At 38.2% G+C, this 24,782-nt stretch overlaps 1 protein-coding gene across 1 annotated transcript in view; it reads right to left on the reverse strand.

Moving 5' to 3' along the window:
- The window catches only part of NXPH4 (neurexophilin 4), a 595,720-nt gene that overhangs the window by 378,197 nt on the left and 192,741 nt on the right, over nucleotides 1–24,782 (reverse strand). The window lies entirely within an intron of this gene.

Below are 24,782 nucleotides of genomic sequence, written 5' to 3' on the forward strand. Positions count from 1 at the left end.
TAATTTGAGAGCATGTTTCTTTCCCTCTCCTCTTTCACTGGCTATTGTAAGCACAAAATTATCATTATCATTTCAAAAAATCACTTCCCTTCAGCTATTTAAATTTATTGGCCATCCCACTGTATTCCATACAGCCAGCTAAAGGTTAAGTTACCCCCTCATTCATATCTAACTGGTTAGTGCACACTGTAACTCTTTAAGATATTAACCCGTTTTTCAATCTTACCTTTTAAATCAGCAACATGTAGTCTGACATTCTGGAAAGTCCACATTCTGCTGTCATAGTCACTGTGGGGTTACTGCTTCTGCTTTGCTCCTGGTTAGAGAAGGAGCATAGAGACATTATTTCCTGGAGACTGCTGATCACCAGAAGGCCTGATAAGGCCTGATAACTGCTTCATAGGTGCCAGCTGAATTTGTGCTTATATTTAACTCCTGGTAATAGAAGAAGCAGAGTGCATGGATTCTTAACTGTTTCTGATTGCACAGTATTTGTGTTGGACTTTCCTGACTGATCTGGTTCCTATTTAATGTATCTACTAGGAAAAGACTACAACAAGTTTACAGACCCCTGCATCATCTGGGACAAGACTGTTGATCATCAAAGAGCCTGCAGCCTACTTTTCATATTGGGATTGGTGATGTTGTTTTGCTTCTGGTGAGAGAAGAAGTAAAGTAGTATTGATCCCTAGCAGTGTGAAGCTGTGGTGAGACCAGCACTAGTAGTAGCCAGGCAGTAGCCATTCACGTGACTCCCCTCTTCTCATTATTTTAACAAGCTAATCCTTTCTTTTTAGTATTAGCTGCTGCCTTACCTAACTTCAGAATATCTCCCCAAAGACTTCATCCGTAAATCATCATGGTTTATTTATTAGTTTCCTCTCAAGTGTTTGGCAGTGTACGGTATAGCCACACACACCTTGAATTGACATATTTCCCATAAAAGCACCCTTGAAATTTCACCAATACCAAGTTGCATACTGGGCAATTAGTTTGCAGTGACAAGCAGTGCTCCCAGAGTTGCAAACCAGATAATCCTGACATTACTTTATATTCTCACCTCACCATCTAATCAATAAAAAAGGCGTACTACCATAGATATGAACTTTCCCATTATCTCTGTTACCAGCTTGGTGGGTACAGGCATCCTGAGGCAATGCAGAAATCACTTTATCTTTACTGACAACCAGTAAATTCTCAAACAAACTGATATGGTATGTGAGAGATATATTTACACAATGTCATTGGAGGAAAAGCTCTCACGTAAAAGCACTCTTAATGTAAATCGGGTTGTCAGTAGTACCCTTGATCCATCACACAGAGTTCAAAGGAGACACATAGACTCAAATATGCTGAGGCACATAAATGTAACCTTCCTAAACTCCAAAGCCTTCCTAGATGAAGTACACATAACAAACACCCTCAGCAGCTCTGAAATCACTATTTCAAAACAACACCCACATCAACACATGCAGCCACATCTCATGGAGTCTCTACTTCTAAGGTCATAAGGCAGGCCACCACACAATCCAACATTCTGGTAATTGGAGACTCCATTGTGAGATACACTGATGTTCCTCTCACCAGGTTGAATAAGGAGAAAGTCACAGTCCGTTGATTATCAGAGACCAGGATCCATCACATAACGCATGTACTCAGGTCACTGGACCATAAATGACCCGAGACTTACCCCCCAGGGCTAAAACACTCACACACATATATATATATATATATATATATATATATATATATATATATATATATGTGTGTGTGTGTGTGTGTAAATATATATATTTATATATATATATATATATATATATATATATATATATATATATATATATATATATATAGAGGGAGAGGGGGGGGCATTATGGAGCTTTTGGAATAGGTGTCCCAGGCTGCTATGAGCCTAGCATTGAGCAGCGTTTTACCTTCTCCAAGGATGATGCCACAATATGAACAGAAGATGAATGATTATAATAATTGGCTTAGTTTCTGGTGTCATTCTAAGGGGGTGCAATATTTTTCTGCATGGAAGGAGATGGTCAACAGACCACAATGCTTTGCCAGGGATGGTCTGCACCTCTCCCATCTAGGCTTTCAAATATTAGCTAAGTCATTGTCCTTCCCCATAGTGGCTTTTTAGACAATTCCAAACTGAAAGTACTTCCGACATAGCAAATTAAAACTATGAAAATCTAAAGGTATTACTGCTCTATGCTAAGAGTCTAAACAAAAAAAAAAACACTCCCTACAAGCTCTCCTCAGCATGAAGAATGCTGGTGCATGTGCCATCACTGGTTTAATGCCTTGGACAGCACTCCTGCAGTGCAAGGCTAAAATGCCTTCCACACATTTATACCAGCTACAACACAGACAGGAGGTATCTTGATTTACATAAAAAATAAACATACTTCAAGGCAGGTCAAACAGGGCAATGCACTTGAGCTTCTCTATGGTCAAATGGCCATAGGCAAAATCCCATACACTTCCTTACAAGCTATAAGCCCCCTCTATGACCTAGGAAAACTATAACATGTGTTTAAACTTATTGGAAACACTCATGATACAACCCAACAACATATTCATGGGCAACTTTAATTACTCCACTATTAACTGTGAATCGTATATAACACTAAATGTGCAGGCACTGAGATTCCTGGATTTTGTAAACAAAAAATCCTTGAACCAGATTGTCAGTACACTGGCAAACATACTGGATCTGGTTCTCACTAATATGGGAGAGTGCTACAAAACCCCTATTGCGATGTCTTCTCTGATAAGGTCAGACCAGAAAATGGTCTCCTTTGAAGTAAAAATAAATTCTGGATTCCTAGCTAACCGTGGAATGTTCAGAAACTATTCTAGGGCTAACTTCCTACTATTAAGTGATAATCTGGCAAAATTTCAAGCCCCTAAAAATCTTGATAACACTGCTGCCTATGTGGAGTTGTTCACAGAAATCCTATACAAGCATGTTAACAGCTCCATTGAGGCAGCTGTACCCACCAGGAAGAAGTACAGAATTAACTCAAAAAACAAGCCACCCTGGTGAAATCACAATATCAATAGGCTGTATAACAGGGGGAAGAAAATCATGGCAAAAATTAGGAGTTGTATCACCCAGCAGGATAAAAGCATTCTCATAAAACTAAACAAAAAACTCAGAGAACAAGTAAAGTCTAGCAAATCCAAATATAAGGTAAGTCTGGCCTTCAAGGCCAAGGACAACCACAAGGCATTCTTTAGTTATGTCCACAACCTTAAATGCAATACACAATTGTGTGTGGAGTTTATTGTTAATGGAGCCACCTGTACTGAACTAGAAGATATAGCAAACCCGGCTGACAAATTCATCTCTAACTTTACCCATGTCTCCTTGCCAACCTCCCCTCAAGAAATGCCATCAAATATAACTTCCTCTGCTATCACTAAGGAACAGGTCCTCAATGCTCTCTCTAAGGCCAAAAAGACTGCATCAATAGGCCCAGACAGTATCCCAAGCTGTCTTCTAAATAGCATGAACCATGACCTATCAGGCCCTCTGGAATTGCTAGTTAACTGTAGCCTCCAAACAGGCTTTGTACCATATGAATAGAGAACAGCAACAGTCATCCCTCTGAACAAAGATGGACCATCTACAGACCCTGGAAACTACAGAACCATAAGGATCAATGGTCTCTTATGCAAAGCCCTGGAAAGAATTACCATGGAAATGATAGAAAATGACATACAAAACCTCCAGACAAACGGACCCAATCCAATTTGGTTTAATCCAGGTCAGGTCATTCCTACTCATGCTGGTGGACTTCTTTGAGAAGGTCAACAAAGCAGTAGATGAGGACAAAATGGTGCAAACTGTTTACCTTGACCTGGCTAAGACATGTGATATAATACCCCACTCAGGCATTGTTGACAAACTAAAGATGTTATATATAAACCCTTATGTCCCCTGGTGGATAGCCAGCTGGGTCACAGACAGGACCCAGGAAGTTAGAATTGGGGAGTCCACCTCTATAAAGAGGACAGTCACAAGTGAAGTTCCTCAGGGATCATTCCTAGGACTGCTCCTTTTTATAATTTACTTCTCTGAAGTCAAGGCCAATGTCAAAGGCCTCTGACTGAGTAAATTTACAGATGATTGCAAATTAGGAGCAGTCCTAAAATTCACCAGTGACATAAATTTTCTCCAGGAAGGGCTGACACAGACAAATTACTTGTGTCAGAGCCATGGACTGAAACTAAATGCTAAGAAATGCATAATAGTTCCTCTCCTTTTAATGATGATATTGACAACACACCCCTAAGAGTTGACCCAGTAGTCAGGGACTTGGGGGCATGCAGACAGTAATCCAGCCATTGACCATCGTATGTCTACAGTAGTGAAGAAATTATTCTATGTTGTGCAACTTATAAACAAAGGTACATCCTTTAGGTCCAAGGAGAATTTTGTTCTACTGTATTTGGCATGCATCAGACCTATCACTAAGTATAATGCCCCCTTTGGCATGTACCTAACCAAGCACATCTAACATCTGGAACATGTACAAAGATTCCTCACTAAAAGAATACAGACCATAAGTAACATGTCCTATTCAGTCCACCCGAAGGCCTTATCTTTGTATTCTGTCTCCCACAGGCTGTTGAGGGGAGATCTACGCCTGGCATACAAGGCACTGTCAGACCCCTGCCTAATAGGCCTCCTACATATCTGCAAAACAAACAGCACTAGAAGTACCCATTCTAAACACTTAAACCTTGCCTGTGATGTAAATAGGACCCGCTGGAGAGACAGGTATTTATCCCAGAGACGACCCTTTCTTTTGGACAGGCTTCCCATCCATGTGAAGCAGAACTCCTCCCTAACCCAATTCAAGTGTAACTTGGACAATTGGAAGGGAAACAGAAAACTCATCTCTGGTTTGGCACTTATGTCACTAATGGACACAGACAGCCTTTAAATGGTTCATCTCCCAGATCCCTGCTTATACTTATGAAGGATACCAGAACTTGTCAGAGATTTAGGATGCATGGCTAAGCTTAAAAAGGCCCTTGTGGTCATTAGCCTAGTACACACCTATAAATCTATGAGATGCAGGGGTGTGAGGCTTTCCTACAGTAAAAAATCCCTTTTAATGCTACATTTTTTTACTTTTTGCTCTTTTGAGTGCCACATTTTTTGACAAGATTTGCCTTCAAGGCAGAAGTCAATATAACTGAAGACATATGGTTGAAAGGACTTAGAAACTTAAAAGTAAAACCAAATCAGTCAGTCTGGTTCAGAACTAAAATTAGTGAACAGTACTGCTGACATTCTACTGAAACTCTTAAACAATTTGTGGAATCCAAGCCAATACCAAAAGCTAATGATAAAATCATCATATACCCTTTCATGTAAGTTGGAAACATGGCAAACCAGTGATCAGGAAACCCAAATTAACAGTCACAGTCTGTGTTTAGTGAAAGTAAATATAAAATGGATTTCACAGCCTGGTGCTGAAAAAGCTAACAGAATGTTGAGCTAACTGCCTAGCAAGGATGAAATACTGGGGACTATATACTGGAGACCACATACAGAAAAGAACATCAGGCTGAAGCACTGTTCATGGGAGGGGCCTTAAACTGGCGCATTTGATGGGGACTGAGGCATAAAGAAAGAAAAAAGCCTCAGTTTTATGTATGAATATACGCACACATACACACACACACACACACACACACACACACACACACACACACACACACACACACACACGCACACACACACACACACACACACACACACACACACACACACACATTTTAGGAGAGACGGGAGTAGGGATTCACAATATAGATTATATCTAATTATATCTACATGCAGTTAGTTATTGGGGGCCAGAAAAAACGTTGGTGAGGGAAGTAAAAATTCAATTTGTGACTGCAAACTGAAAGATTTATATCTGACTTAATAAAGGGATGATTGCTCCATCCATTTTACATTTTGTTTGAAGAGAGTGGTACAGAACAAATATAATGAGGAATTCAGTGAAGGCTGAGATGTGCAAACATCTGAGGTGGGAAGGAGAAAGGAACAAACAGTTACAAAGGGATTAGGAGCAATAGCTGGGTGGATTTGATGGATCATTTGGTCCTCCTTTTTTTGCTTATATGTTTAACTGGCTTCCTGGTGACAGCCATTTGAACAGATTCCAGCAAACAGGTGACATGGGTCAACAAGGTCAAGAGGTTACCTGACAAGCCCAGAATCTTTTATAACCAGAAAGGAAATGGCAGATGAGAAAGGCAGGATATGCGTGTGTTGTAGATAAATAATGCCAAAAAATGCGTCATCTCCATTGGTAAAAACTCAGTTCCCACTAATTACCACATCAATGGGAGCCCACTGAACACTGAAGGCATTATAAGAGATCTGGGGATGCAGGTTGACAGCAAAATCTCCTTCAACCACCACATTGCCACCGTGGTCAGAAAGTCCTTCTATGTGGCACATCTCATTACTAAGGGTTTTGCATCCAGGAAGAAAGAGGTCATCATCTCTCTCTACTCTTCCCTCATTAGACCAATCATGGAGTATAATACCCCATTTGGTATGTACCTCACTAAACACCTGCAACAGCTGGAGAAGCCACAAAAGTACCTCACAAAGAGGATCCTAAGCATTAAACACGTCCTTTACAGACAGACTCAAACGACTGCAGCTATTCTCTGTCTCATATTGCCTACTTAGAGGCGATGTCTGCTTAACATACAAAGCCATGTCTGACCCAGCTCTGTTAGAAATGTTACATCTAAAGAAACCCCAATCTCTCTGCACCACACACTCCAGAGACCTCAACCTCATTACCACAACCAACACAACCTGCTGGAGGGACAGGTTCCTCACCCAGAGACTGCCCATGCTCTGGAATAGACTTCCCTTACATGTCAAGCAGAGCACCTCGCTGTCCCTCTTCAAGAGAAATCTTGATGAGTGGATGGATAATAGAAAGTTCACCCCGTGGATCACTCCAGTGGCTCTACTTGATAGAGGCACTGGGAACTAACGTCAGCCAGCATGATGCCACGGCACTTCTTTGGGCTAGGCTTGTAAAGGCTCCATGAGCATTAGCCTAGTATACACCCATGAAAATATGAACTATAGGAAGAAGACAAAATAAGAGATTACCTGTATATTTGTATAAGGTTGTAGCAGACAAAAACAGTGAGAGAGAGAGAGCGACAAAGATTGACATTTGGGTTGAAATTATTAAATAGTAGTACGATGTGGGAGAATGAGGATTAACTAGAAGTAGGTAGTTAAGGAATATAATCAGTTAAATAATTATCGTAAAATACTGGTAGAGCAAACCAAGGCACAAAATCAATGACAATATCATAAAAAAAACGTTTTATTTATCTGAGTGCTTTCACGGCTTAAACTTGCCACTTCATCAGACATTCTAAAACCATTATGACTGTTACATTTTAAAAAGTTCTCTTGCCAATGGCAACACATTAACAATCATTGTTTAATTAAACTATTAAAGGCACATGCCACATTTGACAAGCATATATATATATATATATATATATATATATATATATATATATATATACTAAAACATAAAAAACTTAAAAATATACAATAACAAAACACTTCATAAAACCCTAACATGTAAACCATGTATTCTTTTATTTAAACATACTATTTTTTAAACCTTCTGTTCTTTAAAATAGGCTTGATGCATATTTTGTCATTCAGCCCTTTACCTTTATTACCTCTCATTCAAATAATCCATCTCAGTTCAGTGGATTCCACCTTATTCTCTAGGTCACCCCCACGAACATTATCATATATTACCTCCAAAACCATAAATTTAAAATTGTGCGATGTATCATTTAGTGTAATATGTTTAGCTAAAACATTGGTGCATATAGAATTGTTTATACAATAGATATGTTCTCGTATTCTATCACAAAGGCGATTTATGGTTTTGGAGGTAATAAATGATAATGTTTTATGAAGTGTTTTGTTATTGTATATTTTTATATTTTATGTACATAAGTTTATTTTTATTTTTTAGTATATATATATATACATATATATATATATATATATATATATATATATATATATATATATAAATATATATATATATATATATATACTTGTCAGATGTGGCATGTGCCTTTAATAGTTTAATTAAACAATGATTGTTAATGTGTTGCCATTGGCAAGAGAACTTTTTAAAATGTAACAGTCATAATGGTTTTAGAATGTCTGATAAAGCTGCAAGTTTAAGCCGTGAAAGCGTTCACATAAATAAAACGGTTTTATGATATTTTCATTGATTTTGTGCCTTGGTTTGCTCTACCAGTATTTTACGATAATTGTTTTACTAACCACGGTTGTGGTTTTAACTGGGAGTGCATTCAAACCTCTGGAGAACGTTTATCTTCTTTTTTCTTCATAATCAGTTAAATGTTTACAGTAGTAGATAGGAGGGAAAGATTAATAATCCATCCATCCATTCACAATCCCTTTTACCCATTTGTGCACATGGGGTTAGGGTGTCACTTCAATAATAACAATCACATGGGAATTTAGTACAGAGCAGCTATTGGTTTGTCAGAAGTACTGCAGCTTGTATTTTTTTCGGGATCGGAAATTATCCAGATGTACAGCAAGAGCAGAGCCAAGTGTCTTGCAGATACTGTTTTAGCAGATTTTTAAAGCATTTGTTGTTTTCTGTAAGCTTTAATTTTAATGGTATGGAGTTCCACAGGTTTGAGACACAGTGAGAGTAGAGTCTGTTTCTCGCAGAGTTTTTTGAATTAGTTTCAACTAGAAGAGATTTGTTATTGTAGCACAGTGTCCCGTTGTTGCTGTAAGGTAGTAATATTTTTTAGAGAGGGGCAACTATCTGGCTTGTATATAAGTTCATGTACAGTGGTGAGTTGAGATTAGATTAGCTGATTTGGGAGTTCTAGCCAGTTTAGGTCCTGTAGGGTTATGCAGTGGTGGGTTTTATGAGATGAATATGTGGCAAATTTTGTTATTTTATGCCTCAAGTTTGGTCCTGAGGATATTGTTGAGACTGGTGAAGATAGATTATGTATGCAATAGACATGGGAGTAGGTAGGGTGCTTCAATGAATTTTCTTGTGGATACTGTAAGATATTGATTTGCTCTATATAGGGAACAAAGTTTTGTTTGTATTTTCTGATAGTTTGGAGAATATGTTGGTCATATTTGTTTGTTATCTAGAAGTACTCCAAGTAATTTGGCTTTTGTCACAGTTTCAGTTTTTGTATTGTCAGATAAGACAATATGGAAATTGTGTTTTTTAGTATTAAAATGTTTTGGTCAAAAGAGCATTAGTTTAGTCCATTTTGGCATTTAGGAGTAAGACTGTACTGCCTAACCAGGATTTGACAGATGAGACACAATTTGTGTGATTTCCTGAAGGATTTGTAGTGTTGGGGCAGAGTAGATGAAAGTTGCATCATCTGCATACTGAGCTATAGTTGCTTTTTTGGGGTAGTATGGAGTTTGTTTACAAATATATTAACCAGAAGAAGGCCCAGTACTTATCCTTGTGGGACTCCAGCTATGACTGGAAGGAAAAAGGAGAATTCTTGTTTCCATTTCACTGATTGCTGTCTATTTGTGAAATAGATATAAACCAGGTGAGAGGTGATTTATTTATTTATTTAGACCCAGGGAGGAGAGTTCACCAGGAAGTGTTTGATGGGAAATTGTGTCAAACGCCTTTGACAGACCAACGAGTGCTGATAGCAGGTTGCCATTATTTATATTGTTGTAGTCAGCATTGGTAAAGCTAATAACAGAAGTAATTGTGCTATGACTGGGGGGGACGCCATGTCATGGAGAGAAAATGATTTTGGAACAGATATTTGAGGAGCTGGAGTGGATACATTTTTTTAATATTTTTGATACTGGTGATAGTATAGCTATGTTTCTATAGTTGAGTGGAATTATGAAAGATTTCTTCAAAATGGCTGGGACATGGTTTTCTGTTATGAATCAATTATTACAGAAATGGGGAAGTCTAGCGCTTCAGAAGTGAGTTTTAGGCACTCTCTTGGTAAGGTTGTCTGATGCTAAGGTTGGTAGTTTGAGTTTTTGTAGGTATTTTTCATTGTGCTGGTTGGGATTGGTTGGAAAGAGAAGGATATAGTATTATTAGATGAGGCTGGGGTATTATGGGTGGTTGGAGAGCTTTGTTTAGTAAGAGAATATTGAGTTTATAAAGTGGGAATTGAACTAGGTGACTATATTGTCTGAGTCATTATTGGTTGTTAGTGTGGGAGTAGTTGGTTGGCCATGGTGTAGTATTTATTTTATTTTATTTTATTTTATTTTACATTTGTTAACCAGGAAAGTCCAACTTGACACAAGTCCTTTTTCAGCGGAGGTCAGGGGAGAAAAGCTCCAAGTAGTTGGAAAACAGATACAATTACATAATACATACAGATATAAGAAGTAGATAAAAGTCATATGTTACATGGAAATGCAAAGGAATACATACATATTTTACAGGCAATAACAAAAATGAAACGTTTACATAAATAGTCATAGTGGCAATGATACTGTTCACAAATACTGAGCATACTGAATGTACAGACAAAAGTGCACATGTGTGTGCGTGCGTGTGTGTATATATATATATATATATATATATATATATATATATATATATGTTAATATATATATATATATATATATATATATGGGACACAGAATTCATTCAAATTGCAAATAGTAGAATTAAGTTTCTAATGACAGAATGTAGAGATCAAGGGGAGTAGTTTTTATCCAGGGGTGTTACATAGGCATAGCCAAGATGTAAACAGATGTGCTTTGAGTGTTTTATTAAACTGAAGTGTGTTAGTGGTATTAGTTATGTCGAGGGAAGTTTATTCTAGATTTTTGGCTATATAGTCAGAATCGAGGGAGTCTCCACCAAAATTATTTGATTTAACAGCAGTCAGTAGGGATTTGTTTTTAGAACGCAGATCACCCTTTGGGGGAGTAAGGTAGTAGGTGATTTTGGAGGAAGGGGTCTTATGTGGGTGCATTAGGATTGAATGTGCTATGTATAGTTGGTTGCAGAGTAGAAGTTGTGGGAATTCAAGCCAGTTAAGTTTTTGGAGAGATGTGCAGTGGTGTGACCTAGATGGTAAGTTTGTGGCAAATCGGGCAATTTTATTATAACACGATTCTAGTTTGGTTAAGTCATATTTCCTCAGGTTAGTGAGAATTGGTGAGGTATATAGCAGGGTTGAGATGAGGTGTGTTTGAGCAATAGTTACTTTTGTATTTTAGTGAGGTAGTGTTTGTTTCTGTAGAGTGTACTCAGCTTTTTGTGTACTTTTTTATTGTTTGCACAATATGAGTATCGAATTTTAGGTTACTATCAATGACTACTCCTAGTAATTTAGTATGGGTTGTTATTGTTTGCACAATATGAGTATCAAATTTTAGGTTACTATCAATGACTACTCCTAGTAATTTAGTATGGGTTGTTATTGTTTGCACAATATGAGTATCAAATTTTAGGTTACTATCAATGACTACTCCTAGTAATTTAGTATGGGTTTTTATTGTTTGCACAATATGAGTATCGAATTTTAGGTTACTATCAATGACTACTCCTAGTAATTTAGTATGGGTTTTTATTGTTTGCACAATATGAGTATCGAATTTTAGGTTACTATCAATGACTACTCCTAGTAATTTAGTATGGGTTTTTATTGTTTGCACAATATGAGTATCGAATTTTAGGTTACTATCAATGACTACTCCTAGTAATTTAGTATGGGTTTTTATTGTTTGCATAATATGAGTATCAAATTTTAGGTTACTATCAATGACTACTCCTAGTAATTTAGTATGGATCACAAGTGAAATGATAGTATTGTTTGACAATAGAATATTGAAGCTAGGGATTGATAAACTGTACCTTGTGGGTTGAAAAGTCATAAGTTGTGTTTTGTTGGGGTTTAGGGTTAACTGGGAATTTGGTAGAAAATTTTCCACCTTTGAAAACGCATCTTGAGTTATACTTTTTAGTTGTTGCGGTGATGATGCTGTGCATATGAGTGTAGAATCATCAGCATGTTGGATGACAGAAGCATTCTGAGTAGCAGTGTGAAGTTTGTTAGTAAATATAGAAAACAGTAGTGGACCCAGAAATGATCCTTTATGTACCCCCATTGAAACAGGCAGAGGAGGAGACAGGTCTTGCTGCCATTGCACAGCTAGTTGATGGTTAGTTAGATGGTCTTGAAACCATGCAATGGTAGCTGGACTTAGATTTAGTTCTGGTAATGAGTTAATCAGTTTGGTATGTGAGACCATGTCAAAAGCCTTTGAAAGGTCCAGCAAAACTGAAGATACAAATTTTCCATTGTTTCTATGGACATTAACAATATCAGTGAAAGATAACAGGGCTGTAGTGGTGCTATGTCCAGGTCGGAAACCGTGTTGGGTGTTAGTAATTGTTTAGTTAGTAAGCAGTGCATAATTTGAGCGTGGGCATGTCTTTGGAGAATTTTTGATAGTGGAGAGAGTATGGCTATTGGGCAATAATCAGATAATTCTATTGATGTACCTCCTTTATGCAAGGGTATAATATGTGAAGTTTTCATATGGATGGTAGCTGATTTTCAGAGATTGATCTGTTAGTCAGTTTAGATACAGGATATGCAATTGCATCAGCAGCAATTCTAAGGTACTCTGCAGGTAGCATATCTGCTGCAAGGGTAGTAGCTTTAATTTTTTTAACCATTTTTCTTATCATGTCTGTTGAGATGGGTTGGAGGGAAGAAGGCATTGTTATCTTCCAGGCTGGGTAGGGGTGGAGAGTGTGTGGTGGTAGTTATTTGATAGGGCTAAAATTGTTTCAGTGAAATATTTATTAAATGTGGTAGGTATGTTGTCAGTGTTGGAGGATGTGGTGGGGGGGGGTGCTGGCATTCCCTGGTAGAAGGATCTTATTGATAGCAGTCCAGAACTTTTGGGGGGAGGGGGGGTTGTGGTGCATGGTTTGGATATTGTGACAGTAGTTAGTTTTGTCTACTTTGATTTGTCTTTTTGCCTTATTTCTAAGTTCCTGATATGTCTGTTTGTAGAATTAATTCTCATTATTTTGGTATTTTGCCCAGGCTTTGTCTCTTGCAATTAGTAGTGCTCTAGTTTCCTTAGTTAGCCATGGAGTGTGGTTAGATTTTATTTGTATAGTTCTGGGTGGTGCGTGGGAGTTTAAGATATTAATGAAGGTAGAGTTAAAATATTTCACAGCTTCATCTAGGGGTAGGTATCTGAGAGGAGACCAGTTACATTAGGTTTAGTGAGGAGGTAAAGCTTAGGGGGTTAAAGTTTTTCTTATTCCTTATTTGTTTGTAGGAAGGTAGTTTTGTTGGGTTGATACACTAAGTAGGAAGGTTGGTAGATGGTCACTTAGGCTGTCTGGGAGACAGCCTGATTGAAAGGAGAATGAAGGCTTATAAGTGAGTATCCAGTCAATGATAGACTATTTGTTAGATGACTTGTGAATTCTGGTTGATGTTTTAATAGTTTGGGAAAATACATGCAGGTTAATATGATTAGTTGGATTTTGAGAGTCACAACTTGCCCAATCTATATTAAAGTCACCTGTGATAAGTGTTTCCTGGGGAAGATTTTCCGAGGCCCAGTATAGAATATTTTCCATAGTGGGGAGGTTGTTTCCAGATGGAATGTAGGATCCAATTATGTTTATGTACTTATTAGAATTTATGTTTAGCTTTGTATTAAGCATTTCTTAAGATTTATGGGAACTACAGTGAGGTTGTTTTTCAATAGTATGGGTGTTCCACCCCCTTTTTTGCCCTTTCTGTCTGCCCTCAGAATATTATGCCCCTGGTGCAAGAATTTCATCATCCCTAGTTTAGCCAGGTCTCACTTATTACAAATATGTGTGGCGTGTAGACAGAGCGTGTTTTGTGGAGGTCTTGGATTTTATTTGTGATGCTTCTGATATTAATGTTTAACAAGAGTAGGTCAGTTGGTTTTATGGGATGGTTTATCAAATTAACTGGTTGCTTGGTTAGTGACTGGGTGCATATATTGTTCACTGAGTTTGTGGGTCCAGGGTTTGGATGAATATCACCAATGAGGGCTAGATTTGCTACTATGTTGACTATGTATTTTATCAGTTTAGTAAAGTTCTTACAGTAGTTCATGGATAGTTTGGGAGTATGATGCTGAGGGAGAAGGGTATAGGAGGTTTGATGTATGGAAGTTGTCATGAAGATAGAGGGAGAAATGTGAATGTTGTTTAGATCACTATTTTGAAAGTGGGGGGTTGGTGCAGGCTGGCTGAGGTTTTTGTCTTTTAATGTAATGTGGTAGGAGGTTAAGTGGGCTAGCATTGCTAGGCAAATCAAAAGCCCTGTATTTAATGGTAACATAATGCAGTTTTAATGGATCAGGAGTATATGTTATGGTTGAGAAGTTATTGGTTATGTACCTTGTATAGGAGCTTTATAGGGGCTGTTAGGATATCCTAGTTATGGGTTAGTGTGTTATTTAATTATTGGAAGGTGAAGATTATTGGTTAGAGACTTTGTAATGGGTCTGTATAGTAGCTATTAATATAGCCTAGTTATGGTTTAACATTTTGTTTAACTAGGGAAGGAGACTTGTTGGAAGATGTGTAGACTTGATTGGTAAGTGTATTGGAGTGGGTGTGACTATTAAAGTATGTTTAGATATTTGAGGGATGGGTGGGAATGGGGGTAAGGTAGAGGAGCAGAGTGAGCTCAAGTGAAGCGGAAGGGCGAATGGAGAGGGAAGACCCTGGCCACTGATGGACCCAAACTGATAAAGACAATCAGTAACAACAGACTGCAGCAGGTGAGCAGGAATGTTATAGTTAATAGCAACACTGTAATCCATAAATATCTTAGAATTAGCTTTACTATTATCTGTGAGTGAGGTTTAAGATTCAGGAGGCAATTTAGGTGATGTAAATGACACATTCCCTGAGAAGAAAGACAAAGCCTAAGGGAAAATGTAAGAAGCAATTGAAATGCTGGGGTTGGGGTGACCTTTAGGTGACCAGCTCATGTAAAGTAATGTAAAATAAAAATAAAAAAAATAAAATATTATTTGTGAGAAACCAAACAGATTCATTGATAGGGTGTTTGTGTCTTTAGGATCCCAGTTTATATTAGGTCATTTATTATAATGATTTCATGGGGTATATTGTTATACAGGCAGTGCAGAATTTGTTCTACAGAGTTACTATTTTGTCCTGGTGGGATATAAAGCCCAGTGATGCAGATTACCTTTTTATTGTTAAGTTTGTGATGTGCTATGAGGCATTGTGAATTGTTAAATGTGGATAAAGGGTGTGGGTAAAGGCTATATTTTAGAGAGTTTTTGTATATAATTGCTATTCCTCCTCCTCATATTTTTGTTCTTTCAAGTCTGAATAGATTATAACCCAGAGGTAGTATTTCATTGTTGTTTACATGAGGCTTTATCCAGTTTTCTGTGACTACACCTATATCAGGGTTGTAATGCTTAGAATTCTTGGAGTTTATTGCAAATGCTTCTGATGTTAATATTAATTAGTTTTATGTCAGACTAATTTGAAGCTCAAGGTGTTGAGTTTGGTAGGATATTGATGCAGTTTGTGACATATTATTAGGGCCGGGGTTTGGATGGACATCTCCCCTGCTTTTCAGATGAATGACCACGTGATAAAGATTGAAATACCATTTAGATTACGATTTATTTATAAGGAGGTAATCTATCATTTTCAGTTTCATTTTTACATATTTGTAGCTAAAGAGGAAAGAAGGATTTGACAGGTGTATTTGTGATGAAATTAAATAGGAGTGGCCGTTGTGAGTGGTGTATGGCAGTGCAGGTTGGTGGGTGATTTGCTCTTTTGAAAGATGCAAGTTTGATAGTTATGTGTGTAAGTATGGTGAGGAGAAGTATTGAATTTACGTGCAGCTATATCGTTATGTAGTGTATTGTGTGTAGGGTTTGTTGGAGGTTTTTGTGAGATACCAGTGAGATGTGAGATGGGTGAAAGTATCTAGAAGCTGTAGTTTTGTTTTGTTTAGAGAAAGATCTAGAAGGTAATCCAAATCTAATGTTAAATATTTTTATTCTTTGTGTTGTTTTTATCAGCCTGGTTACAGTGTTGCTGCTTGCTATGTTTCTAGAGATCTGCTTAGTTTTAGGGAGAAATAGATTGAAATTCAATATATATGTCTCAAGGGCGACAAGGTAGAATAGTTGTAGGGGACAGCTGCTCAACTGAAAACAAGGTAACCTATTACAAGATATAGCAAAAACAGTGCATTTAATGTACTGCTTAGCAGTAAGGTAAGACCAGGTGGGTATGGGAGAAAACTGGCTGCAATGGCATACCTTATAGCAGTTGGACATAAGCTAGTATATTTTTGTTCTAGTAATGTCTACTCTTTGTTTAAACAGGTGGAATAATTGGGATGGACAAATCTTGTATGAACGGTGGCTGGGAAATTATTCAGACCTCTAGTAGTAATGAGAGATGGTTAGTTCTCCAGTGTTGAGCAGATAAATGCCTGGGCAGGGGGCTGTATCCCTAACTATGACCCATGTGATCCAGGTCTGATTAGTGGCTTGAGTGTCTAATGGTGCTGGCAGGGAAGCTGGACATGCCTATTGAGGGACTCTGCTGTGTGTCCTTGTCTAGTGGAGGGCTGGCAGAAAATGGATCTTAAGAGACATAATGCCTGGTTTGGGGAACACCAGGACAAAAGCAAACAAGATTGCCTTATGAGCCTATGGCAGGGTACATGCTCAGGCTACTCCCTCTGGCCTTCTGAGCCTGATATTAACATCAGCACATGAGGGTGAGGATTTAAGGCTCGAGGAAATTCCTCAAGAAGCTACAGTATGATGTCTGCTTGCCTGGACCATCTCACTCCATAGTACCAGCGAGAGTTCACTTCACCCCTTACAGCCTGAACATGCAGGGGTCCCTCCATGTAGGACCTCTCCAGAAGGGAGACTCTCTAGACTTGGGTCACACCAGGACACCAGTTGACAAGGCAATAGCAGCAGCTGAGAATGGGACTACAGGGATTTGGCATCTGGGAGTCTAGTGTCAGCGGCTGGTAGAATGAAACAGAAGAGGAAAAAAGAACTGGTTCAGTTGGAAAAGTATTGTGATGAACCCTGTGATATCAGCTTGTGCCATGCCTGATTCTGGTTAAACTGTAGGAAAGGTACATTGACAAGGTAATAAGCAGCTCACATCCTCCCCACCTAAGGACCTGTAGGCACCAGCTCTAAATGGTTTTATTTCGTGATGGAGCTTGTGTAACCTGATTTATCCCAAACAAAAGAGATGTTTTGTCAGGAAGGCAGTTGTACTATTACGCATTATGGAGTAGCTTCGGGTCAGTGGTAAAAGTATACATAAATGTCCGTGGAAAAAATTACAGTCTTAAGTATTTCTTTAGAGACTGGGTGGTGAAAAAGGAGAATAATGTACTACAACCAGAAATTAACTTTGTCAGCATAGTTAAGATTTAAGTATGGCTGTGAAAGTGCTTTATATATTTATTTATTACAATTTGTTAACCTGGGTCGAACACTAATTCCTCTGGACCATTTTTAGGTTCATCCCAGGAAACAGAGCAAAACAGAAAAAATAGAATAAATATGCCATGCATGTGTAATAATAAATAATAAATAATAAATGTAATGTGCAAATGTACATAGATGTAAACATGAACTATCTTCTTAGTAGTCAATATAGTTTGCAGTCAAATACTGTGCAAAAAAATATTGAAGGTAACATGTAGTTGAGAAGACAGTCTAACATACGCACAATATAACAAAAACATGAAGGAGGCTAAAAGGTTACTTTTGAAATCTAAAGGAATAGCTTTGGTGTAATGTGGTATATGAATTCATTTGTGCAGAACAATGTTTCAAGTTATGTCATTTATTTCACAGCCATTGCAAGTGGCATCTTTGAATAAGAAATAAGAAATGAAAAACATGAGCAAGGAGCAAGATATGAGAAACACTGTGTGTGTGTATATGTGTGTGTTCACTCATGCATGTGTGTCATTTAGGAGTGCTCTTCAGGGTATTTGGAGCATATACATTACAATTATGAGACTGCACAAATGGAGAAATCATTTTTCATGTCACTGAAGTGCTGAGTTTCTTTATTTGACCTAACATGTTACTCTGTTAGGAGAAATTGCTTGCTATACAAAAATTGACTTTATACTGGAGGAACAATTGGAAAATGCAGTTTTAGAGAGTCAGTATTTTGGTGGAATGGCCAGCCTCAGAGCCAGCATTTGTTGTTTTATATGAAACTGTCCTCACCACTTTCTCTGTTGGTATAGCCTGCTATTAGCTTGTTATATTCTCTATGTTGTACGATTAAAAACTGGGTCAGCCGATTTATCACCTCTCCTATGTTGTGCTCTCTGCTGTGGCTTCCATTGTGTTTCCCTGCCTACATAGCATGTTTCATTGCAGTAACAATACTGGCAGCAAGAAAAGAGCAAAGAAACTCAGGCTGCCTGAAGCTACAACAGTTCATTTTGTTCTAAAGTTTATTTCTATTGTCCTACATGGCTGGTTATTGTTGCCACAGAGATTGCTTTTCATTATAGTCCTTACAGCTCCAGAAGAGTTACTCTTGGATGATAAGGTGAACCATTTTGTCCACAGATGTGGGAAGCACAGAGTATCTCACTCTCTCTCTCTCTCTCTCTCTCTCTCTTTTCTACTGCAGACAACACTGGCATGCATATTAAGAGAACATGTTGTGCAGCCGATCTAGAAGAGAGTGAAGGTGAGAGAGATGACCCCTGGTTGGGGGACAGCAGGACAAGAACAAACATGACTGCCCTATGGGTCCAGAGCACAACACACATGCATAAAGTAACATGTGCACGTATCCCATTAATAAGGATCATTGCTCACAGTATGTACAACATTGGTTTTTTTAGTGACCAAAAGAATTGTTAGTTATGGTGATGTTTGTATCAATTACTTCAATCCAAGCCAGCACGTTGATGTTCTCTTTATTGTGAAAATTTCCCTGAATGACAGTGTTATGTATATATTTGAATGTTTAGAATATAACAGGTCTGTAGCCAAGGACATTAGAATGCCCATGAGTTTGAACAAGCTTAAGGTAAAATATTCAATATGATATTTAAAAGGATAGCACTCATTATTTGCTTATTCATTCCATTTTATTGGTCTAATCCAGTTCAACCAAAGGACCTTTTACAGTCAAGAGGAGAGTAATTGATTGATTCATTTATTCATTCTTTTACTACCTGCTCAATCTGGTGCAGAGTTGTGAGGAAGATGGAGTCTATCCCAGCGTTCAGTGGATGTGAGCATAACACATCCTGAATGAGGCACCAAGCCACTGTAGGACACACACACACACACACACACACACACACACACACACACACACACACACACACACACACACACACACACACACGCACACACACACACGCACACACGCACACACGCACACACGCACACACACACACACACACACACACACACACACACACACACGCACAAATAAGGCCAGCATTAGATAAACTGGTACCTTAGATGAAAGACTTCATAGTGTCCCTACTGCCCTTTACTACCCATACACACACCCCACAGTTCCCCTGCAGTTCCCCCATCCCTGTCTCCCCACACCATCCAGATTACTCTCTTTCCCTACATTTTCTCACATGTCAGCTTTTTCATGCATCTTTTTAACACACTCTAAATGGTCATGACTGTACTGTAATAACTGTGAAAGAAACGACTGAATTAAGGCAGAGGTCTGAAGGCCTTTATGCCCCCAGAAGCCATAGGGTTAGATGCTGTGAGGAGCATCTTATTTTTTTTTAAACAACTTTTTCAACCAACGATGATTTGAGCAAAAGTTTTGACTAAGGAAAGAAATTCACTCTTACTGTTCAATTTTATTTGTTCCTACATCCCTTCAACACAACCTAACTGGTCAAGAGTGCACTGTAGTAACTGTGGAATAAAGAACTGAAATTCGCTGTGGGGTGTCAGGGTTGATAGGCCCCCAAAAGCCAAGGTATTACAACCTCTGAGGTGTATTTTAGAGCTGTTTTAACAAACTTTTTATTGAATGATGGCCTAAACAAAAACATAGGTAAGGAAAGAAATTTCAGCTTATTTTTTTTTCTTTCAACAGGGTACTTTCTATGTGGAGTCTGCATGTCCTTCCTGTGTTCATGTGGGTTTCCTTGGGGTGCTCCAGTTTCCTCCCACATTCCAAAGACATGCAGTAGATGGATTGGACACTCTAAAGTCACCATAGGTGTGAGTGTGCATGCGAATGTGTGGTGTGGAAGAATTACAGCGGAAGGGCTAGCCACGCAGTGGTGTAAACCTTGGCTCTAGATGCTTGCCACTGTTGAAGTGACACACTGACCCCATGTGCAAAAATGGGAAAAGGGTTGTGGATGGATGGATGGAAAGAAATAACTTGTGTCTGACAATATAGCAGTTCACAATAAATTGAGAGGACAAACATATGAGAGAAGAACACATCATTCATATCTGAAAATAGTACCTTTGTCCTTAACTCCCTCCCCCCCCAAAAAAGACAGTCATTTCCCATGCATCTCTCTGGTGTTAGATTGGGCATTAAGGCTGTCAAATATATATACATCATGACCCTTCTCCCCCAAAAGACAGACACTTATGTGCACCACTCTGATGTTAGACTGGGAAGAGACTGAAAGAAGACAGTAACATTTTTGAAGCGGTTGCTGTGAGTGAGCCTGATCCTGACAGATCTGTAACATCATCATGCCTCCTAATCCCTACCCTTAAAAGACAGCTAGCTGTATAGATGGCTTTTGTTTTATTGTAAGAAAAGTGGGAAAAATAATGGTCACAGTAATATATGTCAACTTTTTGCTTCAAGATAGTAAATACTGCGCAGTGGTGCAGCAGTAGCATTGTCAGCTCACAGCAAGAGGTTCTCCGGTTCAGTTCTCGACTGGAGTGCCTTCTGTGTGGAGTCTGCATGTCCTCCCTGCGTTCATGTGGGTTTTCTCTGGGTACTCCAGTTTCCACCCACGTTACAAAAACATGTGTCTGAAGCGTTTCTCCCCTGGCCTCTGCTGAAAACTGGCTTTGTTCCAAGTCAGGCTTTCCTGGTTAACAAATGTTAAATAAATAAATAAATACCCTTAGACCACCAAGTTATCTTTTGTGCCAACTTTTGAGGTTTGATTTATAGAAAATTTAAGGAAGTAATAACCACATTTCCCCCAGCCCCCCACACAAGCTATAGAAATCCTCTGTATGTACCACAGAAAATGGCCAGATTTAAATTCAGGGCAAAAGCCACTACTAAACCTATGTCAAAATCCAACCCACTTGTGTAAGCCTCCAAAAGCTCATGTAATGCCTTATTTTTGAAAGACAATCTCTTGCTATTTTTTATTAATGCTACACAAAAGAGTTTGCATGTGACCAGAAATATTGTGTGCCCCCACACACATATGTGTATATATATATATATATATATATATATATATATATATATATATATATATATGTGTGTGTGTGTGTGTGTGTGTGTATATACATATATATATATATATATATATATATATATATATATATATATATATGGGTCTACCTGAAAACGCCAAAAGTCCACAATGCTGACAACGAGAACACCAACACCAGAAGATCGACAATGGAGAAGATCGAAAGTTGAGAATCCCGACGCTGAGAACACCGACATGTTAAGGTAAGTGTGCGATAGGGACGGACGTTAGGGTCAGGGTGTGGATAAGGTAAGTGTGTGATAGTGATGGACGTTAGGGTAGGGTGCGGGTCAGGTAAGTGTGCGATAGTGATGGACTTTAGGTTTAGGGGCGAGTTAAGTGAGTTAGGGTTAGGGTGCGGGTAAGGTAAGTGTGCAATAATGACAGACTTGAGGGTTAGGGCCGGATTAAGTGAGTTAGGGTTAGGGTGTGGGTAAGGTAAGTGTGCGATAGTGACTGACTTAAGGGTTAGGGGTGGATTAAGTGAGGTAGGCTTAGGGTGTGGGTAAGGTAAGTGTGCGATAGTGACAGACCTTAGGGTTAGGGTTTGGATTAAGGTTAGTGCATAGATAGTTGTGTATGTAAGGTTTAGTGTAGGTTTGTAAGGTTTTTGGTGTGCTTGTGTTGTGTGTGTGTTTTTCGGGAAAGGTATTTGTTTTGTTGATTGTTGGGATTGTGGTTTTTAGAGCATGTGAAGTTTCGTGTTTTTTGAACTTTCAGTTTTGTCGTGTTATTTCGTTGTCAGTGTTTTGGCGTGTCGGTGTTATCAGGTAGACCCATATATATATATATATATATATATATATATATATATATATATATACATATATAGATATAAATATAGATATAAAACTACACAGACACACACACACACACACACACACACACACACACAATGTTGACACTGCCTCTAACAACTCAGGCTTATCATAAGCTGCACTAATTTTTCACACAGGCACACATATATAGACACTGCCTCTGACAGTAGAAGTCTATCACAAGATGCAGAGCACACACACACACACACACACACACACACACACACACACACACACACACACACACTGCACACAAACTGAATGCTTGCCTATAGGCAAACTGAAGGAATGTCAGCTCACCCATGTCACGTCTTTGGAGTGTTGAAGGAAACCAGAGCACAGGAAAAACTTAGACACAGATAGAGGATGCATACAGACTCCATATAGAAGAAGCCACAGCCAAGAAAGCAACCAGAGCCATGCACTGTGAAATGGCCCCACTACTTTCTGCACCACTGTGCTGATGATTAATTACTTTCATGCACATCCTGTACCTGCCAAACCACCTAAAACAGCCACTTCTCATGTGCAGTGTTGACTCGTGTGATAGAAAATAAAAGAAATTATGGCCAACTTATTACATGCACATACATGCAATTGTTTCAACAAATATATTTTTATGATATTACTCCTGCCATGTCAGATCAGTGACTCCTGTTTAACAGTGATCAAACAGCAGCAGCAAAAATAAATCACTTGTGTCCTCTATACCCAGAATTATACTTTACTATCTGTGTACACCTCAGATGTCCAGTTGTGGTAAATAAGTATTCCAGTACATCATAAAATGCACACTTGTCTTGCAATGCTAGACTGACTATTTAAACTGAACAAATGGCAAGAGATTCAATTATTTTTATCCACAGACAACTCCCACCCCCACCACCATTTACAGATACTTCTCTGCACACTTCAGATGTCTGATTGTGATAAAATATTATGGACATGTAATGTATTTCAACATTGTAAACACAAATAGTAGCCACATATTTAATTTTTCCATACTGCTTCACATACATCATGTTAACCCTGCAAAGGCAGATATAAAACTTTTACAAAATAAAATACACTATTCGCTCAACTTCTTAAAACAGTAATCAGGAACAAAGTCAAAGCTTTTGGGGAGAAGTAAAGGCCCAAGATCAGGGACAGATTTTACATACTATACACTTGGAGAGTTGATAGAATGACACACTTTGCATATTATGCACTTACTAAAGATGATAAAGTCTACAATTTAGCTGTATGCCATTATTTAGTGAATACAGTCCTCGGCAGTTTATCAGAAAACCACACAATTTATAAGGAACAAATCAAAAACATGAGACAGACTGGGACATTCTACAGAATCAGGGACAATTGATAGGTACACTGCCAAGATTAAAAAAAAAGAGTATAGGTAAGGAATTAAAGAGTATGAGGAAATATTGGGGGTGTGAGGAGAAACTTCTGGTACAGAAAGAAAGAAGGATATATGGAAAAAATAAAGAAAAGATAAGAACTTAATAATTAATCAGAGGTGAGTGGTTAAAGGAAAAAAAGCATGAAATATGAGGAAGGAAGGAAGTATGTAAAGCATGAGAAATGTAAAAGGAGAATAACACAGAGTCAGTAAGGTATTTTAGAAGTAGTAAAGAGGTATGTGAAGACAATGTATGAGGGAGAAAGGGGAGAAATCATGAGGGGATGGCAGGTGGCAAAACAACAGAAAAGTTAGTTAAAGAAACTTGCTTTTCAGTCCAGATGGCTCAGTGTATGATTTTTATAAGAAATTAGGAAAGAGAAAACACTTTTTTATGATTGTATTAAATGAATGGTTAACAGAGTGGATAGAAACTGAAAATTTTGGAAGATATGTTAAGGAAGGTTGGATTAAAGTTAAGTAAAGAGAAAAGCAAGGATTTGGGGCTGATAAAATATAGGGGTTTATTTCACTAATCAGAAAATAAATGTGTTGGGTGTGAAATCTGGGCAGCAAGAAGTGAAAATGGTGCAGTGGAAGAGATTTTAGAGGAAGTTAGAAAGAGTACTGTGATGTGGAAAGCTTATAACATCTCCTTTAAAAAAGGCATATATGATTCATATGTATATATTTATGGAACTTGAGCCATATGGAGGGAAGAGTACACCTTTCTAGGCTGTAAAGAAAAAGAGTTACTACAGATAATATTTGCAGATATATGGAGCTCAAAGCTGAACACATTTAAATGAGAGGACTTTATTTTGTAACAGAATAGATGACAGCTTGGGGTTAAACAATCCAGTGTTTTTTTTTTTTTTTGGCATCCTTAACTCTGTTTTGCATGCTAATGAAGATGA

Source organism: Protopterus annectens, chromosome 9.part0 (assembly GCF_019279795.1).
Source record: "Protopterus annectens isolate FY-2018-M chromosome 9.part0, PAN1.0, whole genome shotgun sequence".
Taxonomy (NCBI): domain Eukaryota; kingdom Metazoa; phylum Chordata; order Ceratodontiformes; family Protopteridae; genus Protopterus; species Protopterus annectens.